The following is a 9,514-nucleotide window of genomic DNA, read 5'->3' as shown; positions in this document are numbered from 1 at the left end:
GGGAAAGCAGTTGATTTGTCGGACATTTGCAGAGAGATTTTAGTGGGTGTCAACTTATCCAGTTCAAGTCTACGATAAAGAGAGAGAGGTATAACACTAACACATGCTCCAAGATCGCATAACGCAGTTCTAACGTAGTTGCCTTTAATGGAGCAAGGTATAGTGGGCACACCGGGATCACCTAGTTTCTCAGGAGTTCCACCCTTGAAGGTATAGTTAGCAAGCATGGTGGAAATCTCAACCTCAGGTATCCTCCTCTTATTAGTCACAATATCCTTCATGTACTTAGCATACGGAGACATTTTGAGCATATCTGTGAAACACATTTGCAGAAAGACAGGTCGGGTCATTTCAACAAATCACTCAAAATCCTCGTCATCCTTTTTCTTGGATGGTTTGGGAGGGAAGGGCATAGGTTTCTGAACCCATGGCTCCCTTTCTTTACCATGCTTCCTAGGAGTGAAGTCATTCTTATCATATCTCTTATTCTTAGGTTGTGGGTTATCAAGATCAATAAGTTCAATCTCCACATCCTTATCATTGCTAGGTTGAGCATCAACATGAACATCACTATTGATATTATCATTAGGCTCATGTTCATCACCATATTGTGTTTCAGCATCAGAGATGGAGACATCGTTTGGACTCTCAGGTGTAGCAGCAACAGGGTTGCTAGCGTGCAGGTTTCTATCATCTTTCTTCTTTCTAGGATGACTAGGTGCATCAGTGCTAACTCCTTGAGAATCTTGTTCAACTCTCTTCGGATGACCCTCAGGATACAGAGGTTCCTGGGTCATTCTACCGCCTCTAGTGACGACTCTAACGAAATTGTCATTCAACTCATTGAGCAAGTCATTTTGAGCCTTAAGTACTTGTTCTACTTGAGTGGTAACCATAGAGGCATGTTTACTCAGAAGCTTAAGATCATTGACGTTTCTATCCACACAAGAACTTAAATGACTAAGCATATGAGCATTCTTTTCCAATTGTCTGCTAACATAATCGTTGAAACTCTCTTGTTCGGCAACGAAGTTATCAAATTCATCCATGCATAAGCTAGCAGGTTTATCAAAAGGAATATCACTCTCATCAAACCTATGCAGATAATTTACTTCTACTACCTGTATCGGGTTATCGAGACCATGGATCTCTTCGATAGGTGGTAGATTTTTGACATCTTCAGATTTAATGCCTTTCTCTCGCATAGATTTCTTGGCTTCTTGCATATCTTCAGGACTGAGGAATAGAATACCTATTTTCTTCGGAGTTGGCTTAGGAGGTGGTTCGGGAATAGTCCAAGCATTCTCATTGCACAAGTTGTTATTCGGTAGAATCTCAGCTTGTTCTACAGTTGTTCCCTAAAAACACAACCGGCACAACTATCTAGGTGGTATTTGGAAGCATCGGTAAGTCCATTATAGAAGATATCAAGTATTTCATTCTTCTCAAGAGGGTGATCAGGCAAAGCATTCAGTAGCTGGATGAGCCTCCCCCAAGCTTGTGGGAGACTCTCTTTTTCAGCTTGAGCAAAGTTGTATATTTCCTGGATGGCAGCTTGCTTCTTATGGGCAGGAAAATATTTTTCAGAGAAGTAGCAGACCATATCCTGGGGGCTACGCACACAACCAAGAGCAAGAGAAGTGAACCAGGTCTTAGCATCATCCTTTAGCGAGAAAGGAAACAGCTTGAGGATATAGTAGTGGCGGATCTTTTCCTCACTAGTGAATAGGGTGGCTATATCGTGCGGTTTGGTAAGCTGGGCTACAACCGTATCAGACTCATAACCGTGAAAAGGATCAGATTCAACCAGAGTGATTAACTCAGGGTCGACAGAGAATTCATAATCCTTACCGGTCACAAAGATAGGCGAAGTAGCAAACTTCGGGTCGTATTTCATCCTAGCGTTCAGAGATTTTTCTTTCCACTTGCGCAATAGTTTCTCAACATCATAGTTATCCTTACACGCTAGAAAGTCCTCAGCTATCTCTCCTTCCATAACATAGCGTTCAGGCATAACAGGCAATTCAGGCATAGTAGCAGGTTCTACTTCAATAGTATCAGCAGTTTCAGAAGTATGATCACGTATAGCAGCAATTCTAGCAATTCGTGCATCAAGGAGTGCACCTAGTGGCAAAGCAGTATCAGGCATAGCATCATCAGGCATAGTATCAAGCATAGCATCATCAGGCATAGTATCAAGCATAACATCATCAGGCATAGTATCAAGCATAACATCATCAGGCATAGTATCAAGCATAGCATCATCATAAGCATCATAGGCTGCAGAAGTAGCATCATCAAGCACAGGTGACATATCAAGATTTCTAGCAGGAGCGGATGTCGCAAACTTACTCATAACTGAAGGTGAATCAATGCAGAGCTAGATGGCAGTTCCTTACCTCTCCTCGTAGTGGAAGGCAAGATTTCAGTTCTTGGATCTTTTAGATTCCTCTTAGTAATCAGCACACGAAAATCCCAAGTGATTCGGAGAATATAGCTGTGCCTCCCTGGCAACGGCGCCAGAAAATAGTCTTGATAACCCACAAGTGTAGGGGATCGCAACAGTTTTCAAGGGTAGAGCATTCAACCCAAATTTATTGATTCGACACAAGGGGAAGCGAAAGAATATTCTCAAGTATTAGCAGCTGAGTTTGTCAGTTTCAACCACACCTGAAAGATTAGTGTCTGCAAGCAAAGTATCAGTAGCAAAGTGGTATGATAGCAACGGTGTCAGAAAAAGATCTGTTGACGGCAGACTATTCCTAACTTGTTGTATCAATGGCGCCAGTGGACGGGGGACTATTCTTCCCCGGCAACGGCTCCAGAAAAGTCTTGCAACAAGTAACAACAAAGTAACAACAACAGTGACAACAGTAGCAAGGAACAACAGTAGTGACAGCAGTAGCAAGGAACAGTAGTAGTGACAACAGTAGTAACTGCAGAGTAACAGCAGTAGCAGCAAAGTAACGTAGCAAGGACCAGTACTAAAAGACTCGTAGGCAGTGGATCGGTGATGGATGATTATGCCGAATGTGATTCATCATGTAACAACTATAACACGGAGAGATAAGTAGCTAGCTCCCGTTCGTCAATCTAATGTAGGCATGTATTCCGTATGTAGTCATACGTGCTTAGGGAAAAGAACTTGCATGACATCCATTGTCCATCCCTCCCGTGGCAGCGGGGTCCTAATGGAAACTACGAGATATTAATGTTCTCCTTCTAATAAAGAACTGGACCAACGCATTAACACTTGGTGAATACATGAACTCCTCATACTATGGTCATCTCCGGGAGTGGTTCCAGCTATTGTCACTCTGGGGTTGCCGGGTCATAACACATAGTAGGTGACTACAACTTGCAAGATAGGATCTAAAACACACATATATTGGCGACAACATAATAGGTTCAGATCTGAAATCATGGCACTCGGGCCCTAGTGACAAGCATTAAGGATGGCAAAGTAGTAGCAACATCAATCTCAGAACATAGTGGATACTAGGGATGAATCCCCGTCAAAACTAACTCGATTACATGATAGATCTCATCAACTCATCACCGTCCAGCAAGCCTACAATGAGATTACTCACGAACGGTGAAGAGCATCATGGAATTGTCGATGGAGGAAGGTTGATGATGACGATGGCGACGATTTCCTCTCTCCGGAGCCCGGAACGGACTCCACATCTGCCCTCCAGATGAAGAACAGGAGGTGGCGGCGCCTCCATATCGTAAAACGCGATGAATCCTTCTCTCTAATTTTTTTCCGGGCGAGACGGAATAAATAGAGCTGAGTTTGGAGGCGGTGGTGCCACATGGGCCCCACAAGCCGTCACGGCGTGGCCTGGGGGGTGGCCGCGGCCCAGGGGCTTGTGGCCCACTAGCACACCTCCTCCGGTGGATCTTTGCGCAGGTATTTTTCATTAATTCCAGAAAAATTCTCCGTAAATTTTCAGGTCATTCCGAGAACTTTCATTTCTGCACAAAAACAACACCATGGAAATTTTGCTGAAAATAGCGTTAGTCCGGGTTAGTTCCATTCAAATTATGCAAATTAGAGTCCAAAACAAGGGCAAAAGAGTTCGCAAAAGTAGATACGAGGGAGACATATCACTGCACTCTGGTTATCTAAATCGCCTCTCCATAAGCCGAGAAATGGAGACAAACCTAGTAGGCATGATGAGGAAACGCTATGAGGTAGGTCCATACTTATCTCATATCCTATTCCCCCTTATGTAGCCCCCAAGGGCCGAGTCATCTTTATGAAGATGAGTCGGGTCTTGATAAATTTTCTCAAGTTTAACCTGTAGCTCCCAAGGGCCGAATCATCTTTATGAAGAAGAGTCAGGTCTTTTTTTTAAAACAATGCTGAAGTTTAACCTGTAGCCCCAAGGACCGGGTCATCTTTCTGAAGATGAGACGAGTTTTAATATAGAGAAGTGAAGTTGAACCTGTAGCCCCCAAGGGCCGGGTCATCTTTCTGAAGATGAGCCGAGTCTTAATATAGAGAAGTGAACTTCGACCTGTAGCCCCAAGGGCCAGGTCATCTTTCTGAAGATGAGTCGGGTCTCAGTATAGAGAAGTGAAGTTCAACTTGTAGCCTCCAAGGGCCGGGTCATCTTTCTAAAGATGAGACGGGTGTTAATGTAGAGAATTGAAGTTCGACCTATAGCCCCGAAGGGGCGGGTCCTCTTTCTGAAGATGAGCCGGGTCTTAATATAGAGTAAAAGCCGATATACATTAGCTCCCAAGTCTCAAGTATATTTCTTGCAATCTGCCGGAGACTTGTAACAATCCTTCAGACAGCCCCCAAGCATCATTATGCACCTTGATGTTGCTACTACAACAGACCTTCCCTGGTAACGGCGCCAGGAATCCTGCTGCTGCGGCTACACCTATAGGGACTTCCTTGGCAAATATGCAAAGGTTTTCCCCACGGCCTTGGAGCCTTGCGTTGGTGTTCCGTTGAAGAGGAAAGGGTGATGTAGCACAGCAGCGGTAAGTATTTCCCTCAGTTTTGAGAACCAAGGTATCAATCGAGTAGGAGGAGAACGTCAAGTCACAAGTACCTGCACAAACACAAAGAGCTTGCACCCAACGCTATGAAGGGGTTGTCAATCCCTTATAGATTGTTTGCAAAGTGAGAACTGAAAGCAAAGAGTAAACAAAGCAAAGTAAAAGTGAAAGTGGAAACGATAGTTGTGAATAGACCTGGGGGCCGTAGTGTTCACTAGTGGCTTCTCTCATGAAAGCAAGTAGACGGTGGGTGAACGAATTACTGTCGAGCAATTGATATAACCGCGCAAAGTCGTGACGTTATCTACGGCAATGATTATATCTATAGGCATCACGTCCAAAACAAGTAGACTGATACTTCCTGCATCTACTACTATTACTCCACACGTCGACCGCTATCCAACATGCATCTAGTGTATTAAGTCCAAAAGAACAGAGTAACACCTTAAGCAAGATGACATGATGTAGATGGACAATCTCATATCTACGATAAAAGCTCATCTTGTTACCCTTGATGGCAACAACACGATGTGTGCCTTGCTGCCCCTTCTGTCACCGGGAAAGGTCACCACACGGTATGAACCCAAAACCAAGCACTTCTCCCATTGCAAGAATCATAGATCTAGTTGGCCAAACAAAACCCAAGACTCGGAGAGACTTGCAACGATATCAAATCGTGCATATAAGAAATCAACAAAGACTCAAATATAATTCATACATAATCTGATCACAAATCCACAATTCATCGGATCTCGACAAACACACCGCCAAAGAGGATTACATCGGATAGATATCCATGAAGATCATGGCGAACTTTGTATTGAAGATCCAAGAGAGAGAAGAAGCCATCTAGCTACTAACTACGGACCTGTAGGTCTGAAGTAGACTACTCACGAGTCATTGGAGAGGCGATGATGTTGATGTAGAAGCCCTCCAACTCCAAAGTCCCCTCCGATAGGGCACCGGGAAGGGTCTCCAGATGAGATCTCGCGGAAACGGAAGCTTGCGGCGGCGGAAAAGTGTTTTCGTGGATGCCCTGATTTTTTCTGGATTTTTAGGGAATTTATAGGCCAAAGATCTAGGGCAGGGGAGCGCCAGGGAGGCCACAAGCCTGGTTGCCGCGGGCCCCCTTGGTCGTGGCAACAGGGCTTGTGGGCTCCCTGTGAGCCCACTGCCTTGGCCCTCAAGCCTCCCGATCTTCTTCCATTCTGGAAAAATTTATTTCGGGGATTTTATTCCGTTGGGACTCCGTTCCAAAATCAGATATGAAAAGAGTCAAAAACACAGAAAAAACAGGAAGTGGCACTTGACAGTGAATTAATAAGTAAGTCCCAAAAAAGATATAAAAGGTAAACAAAACATCCAAAGTTGACAAGATAACAACGTGAAACCATCAAAAATTATAGATACGTTTGAGACGTATCAAGCATCCCCAAGCTTAACTCATGCTCGTCCTCGATTAGGGAAGTGATAAAGAATGAATTTTTGATGCTTTCATGCTACCTAGCATATATGTACTTTGTAACTCCTCTTATGTGACATGAATGTTCAGATCCATTAGATTCAAAACAATAGTTTGCTACTGACGTGGAGAAAATAATAATTCAGGCAAACTAGCAAGGTAATCATGAACTTTAGAAATAACAAGGCCAAAAGAAAATTATCCCTACAAAATCATATAGTCTGGCTATGCTCTATCATCCTTGCACAACGAATTTAAATCATGCACAACCCCGGTATTGGCCAAGTAATTGTTTTCACACCTTTACTTTCTCAAACTTTTTCGACTCTCACGCAATACATGAGCGTGAGCCATGGTTTTAGCACTATAAGTGGTGTGGAGTGTGGTGGAGGTTGCAAGGAAAACAAGGAGAAGATGGTCACATTGACTAGGCATATTAATGAGCTATGGAGATGCTCATCAATAGATATCAACGTGAATGAGTAGGGATTGCCATACAAATGATGCACTAGAGCTAAGAGTATGTGAAAGCTCTTAAAGAAAACTAGTGGGTGTGCATCCAACTTGCTTGCTCACGAAGACCTAAGGCAAGTTTGAGGAAGCCTGTCATTGGAATATACCAGCCAAGTTATATAATTAAAATTTCCCACTAGCTATATGTTGGTGACAAAACGAGAGACTCTCAATCATGAAGATCATGGTTCTTAATATGCACAAGTGTGGAAAGGTGGTAGCATTGTCCCTTCTCTCTTTTTCTCTCATTTTTTTTGGTGGGCTCTTTGGCCTCTCTTTTTTTTGGTGGGCATCTTTGGCCTCTTTTATTTCCTCACATGGGACAATGCTCCATCAATGATGATCATCACACTTACAACTCAAAACTTAGAGCAATGATGAATCTATATGGAATGCCTTCGGTAGTGTACCGTGACAATGATCTAGCATGGATAGACATCAATGGAAACATCATGCTAGCTATCTTACGATCATGCAATGGCAATGTAGAAGTGGTGGCACATGTCATGGTGGTAGTTGCATGGCAATATATCTCGGAATAGCTTTGAAAAAGCCATAGTAGGTAGGTATGGTGGCTATTTTGAGGGAGGCTATATGGATGGTTTTGTGCACCGGCGAAAGTTGCACGACACTAAAGAAGATAGTGATGGTGGAAGGTGAAAGTGCATCTAAACCATGGACTCAACATTAGTCATGAAGAACTCATATAATTGTTGCAAAAGTTTTAGTAGTAATCGAAACAAAGCATTCAATGCATACTCCTAGGGGAAGGGTTGGTAGGTATAAACCATCGCGCGATCCCGACCGCCACACAAAGGATGATAAGAAATAGACTAATCATGCTCAGACTTCATCACATAGCGGTTCACCATAAGTGCATGCTACGGGAATCACTAACTTCAACACAAGTATTTCTAGATCCACAATAGCTTACTAATATAACTTCAATATTACCACAACCACAACTCAAAACTAATTGAGATGAATCAAACTTCTCTAACTATTCAATGCACATGAAGGTGGAAGTTTTCATATCCCTTTGGATAACTACCCATTTTGAGACTACTTTCAAAGCATAGATCAACTACCAAGCCACGCACCGCTGTGCTCTAAAAGATATAAATGAAGCACATAGAGCAAAATCAACTAGCTCAAAAGATATACGTGAAGCACATGTGAGCTGAATTGTCTAACCAAAGGATATAAGTGAAGCTCGACAAAATCACGGTGAGTACATGTCTCTCTCTCTAGGTGTGCAGCAAGGATGATTGTGACACAACAAAAATAAAAGACTCCTACGATACAAGACGCTCCAAGCAAAACACATAACATGTGGTGAATAAAAATATAGCCCCAAGTAACGTTACCGATGGATTGAAGACGAAAGAGGGGATGCCTTCCCGGGGCATCCCCAAGCTTAGGCTTTTACAACATCCTTGAATCAACTTGGGGTGCCTTGGGCATCCCCAAGCTTGAGCTCTTGCCACTCTTTATCTTTTTGTCCATAAGAACTTCACCCAAAACTTGAAAACTTCACAACATGAAACTTAAACAGAAACTCGTGATAACATTAGTATAAGAAAGCAAACCACCACTTCCTTAGGTACTGTAGAAAACTTAAATTCTACTTATGTTGATGTTGGGTTACTATATTTTAAATCTTCCATGGCTATTACCCCCCGATACTATCCATAATTTCATCAAAATAAGCAACCAACTCAACAAAAACAGAATCTGTTAACAGCAGACCAGTCTGTAGAAATCTGTATACTTTGTATACTTATGGTACTTCACAAATTTTGAAAACTTACGACAGTCTGAAGAATTTGCGTAGGAATCAGCAGCAAAAAGAATCAACTCAAAAGCTCTTACATAAACAAAATGAAAATTCTTTTCGTGAGCAGAAAGTTTCCCAAGACTAATCATAACGGTTTTGCTTGGCGCAAACACAAAAAGAAAAACAAAATACACAATCATAACAGAATTATGAAAGTGTGGAAAACACAGAACATAAAGAAAAAGGATAGATTCGTTGGGTTGCCTCCCAACAAGCGCTATTGTTTAACGCCCTTAGCTAGGCAAAAGGTGACGGAATCACGTATAGTCATCCTTGGTGCTCAAACCATAAGTAGCCCTCATCATAGATTCATAAGGCAATCTTATTTTCTTTCTATTCCATGCCCTTCTTTAGGGGAAATTGAAATCTAATATTCCCATCCTTCATATCGATGATAGCACCAATAGTCCTTAGAAAAGGTCTACCAAGAATAATGAGACATGAAGGATTGCAATCTATGTTAAGTACAATGAAATCCACGGGTACATAGTTCTTATTTGCAACAATAAGAACATCATCGGTCCTTCCCATGGGTTTCTTGACAGTAGAATCCGCAAGATGCAAATTAAGAGAACACTCTTCAATCTCATGAAAACCAAGAATATCACATAAAGACTTTGGAATTGCGGAAACACTAGCACCCAAATCACACAAAGCATTGCATTCATAGTTTTTGATCTTGATTT

The sequence above is a fragment of the Hordeum vulgare genome, chromosome 6H (genome assembly GCF_904849725.1).
Source record: "Hordeum vulgare subsp. vulgare chromosome 6H, MorexV3_pseudomolecules_assembly, whole genome shotgun sequence".
In the NCBI taxonomy this organism is placed as follows: Eukaryota; Viridiplantae; Streptophyta; class Magnoliopsida; order Poales; family Poaceae; genus Hordeum; species Hordeum vulgare.
The sequence above is the reverse complement of the archived record's forward strand: the minus strand, read 5'-3'. Positions refer to the sequence as shown.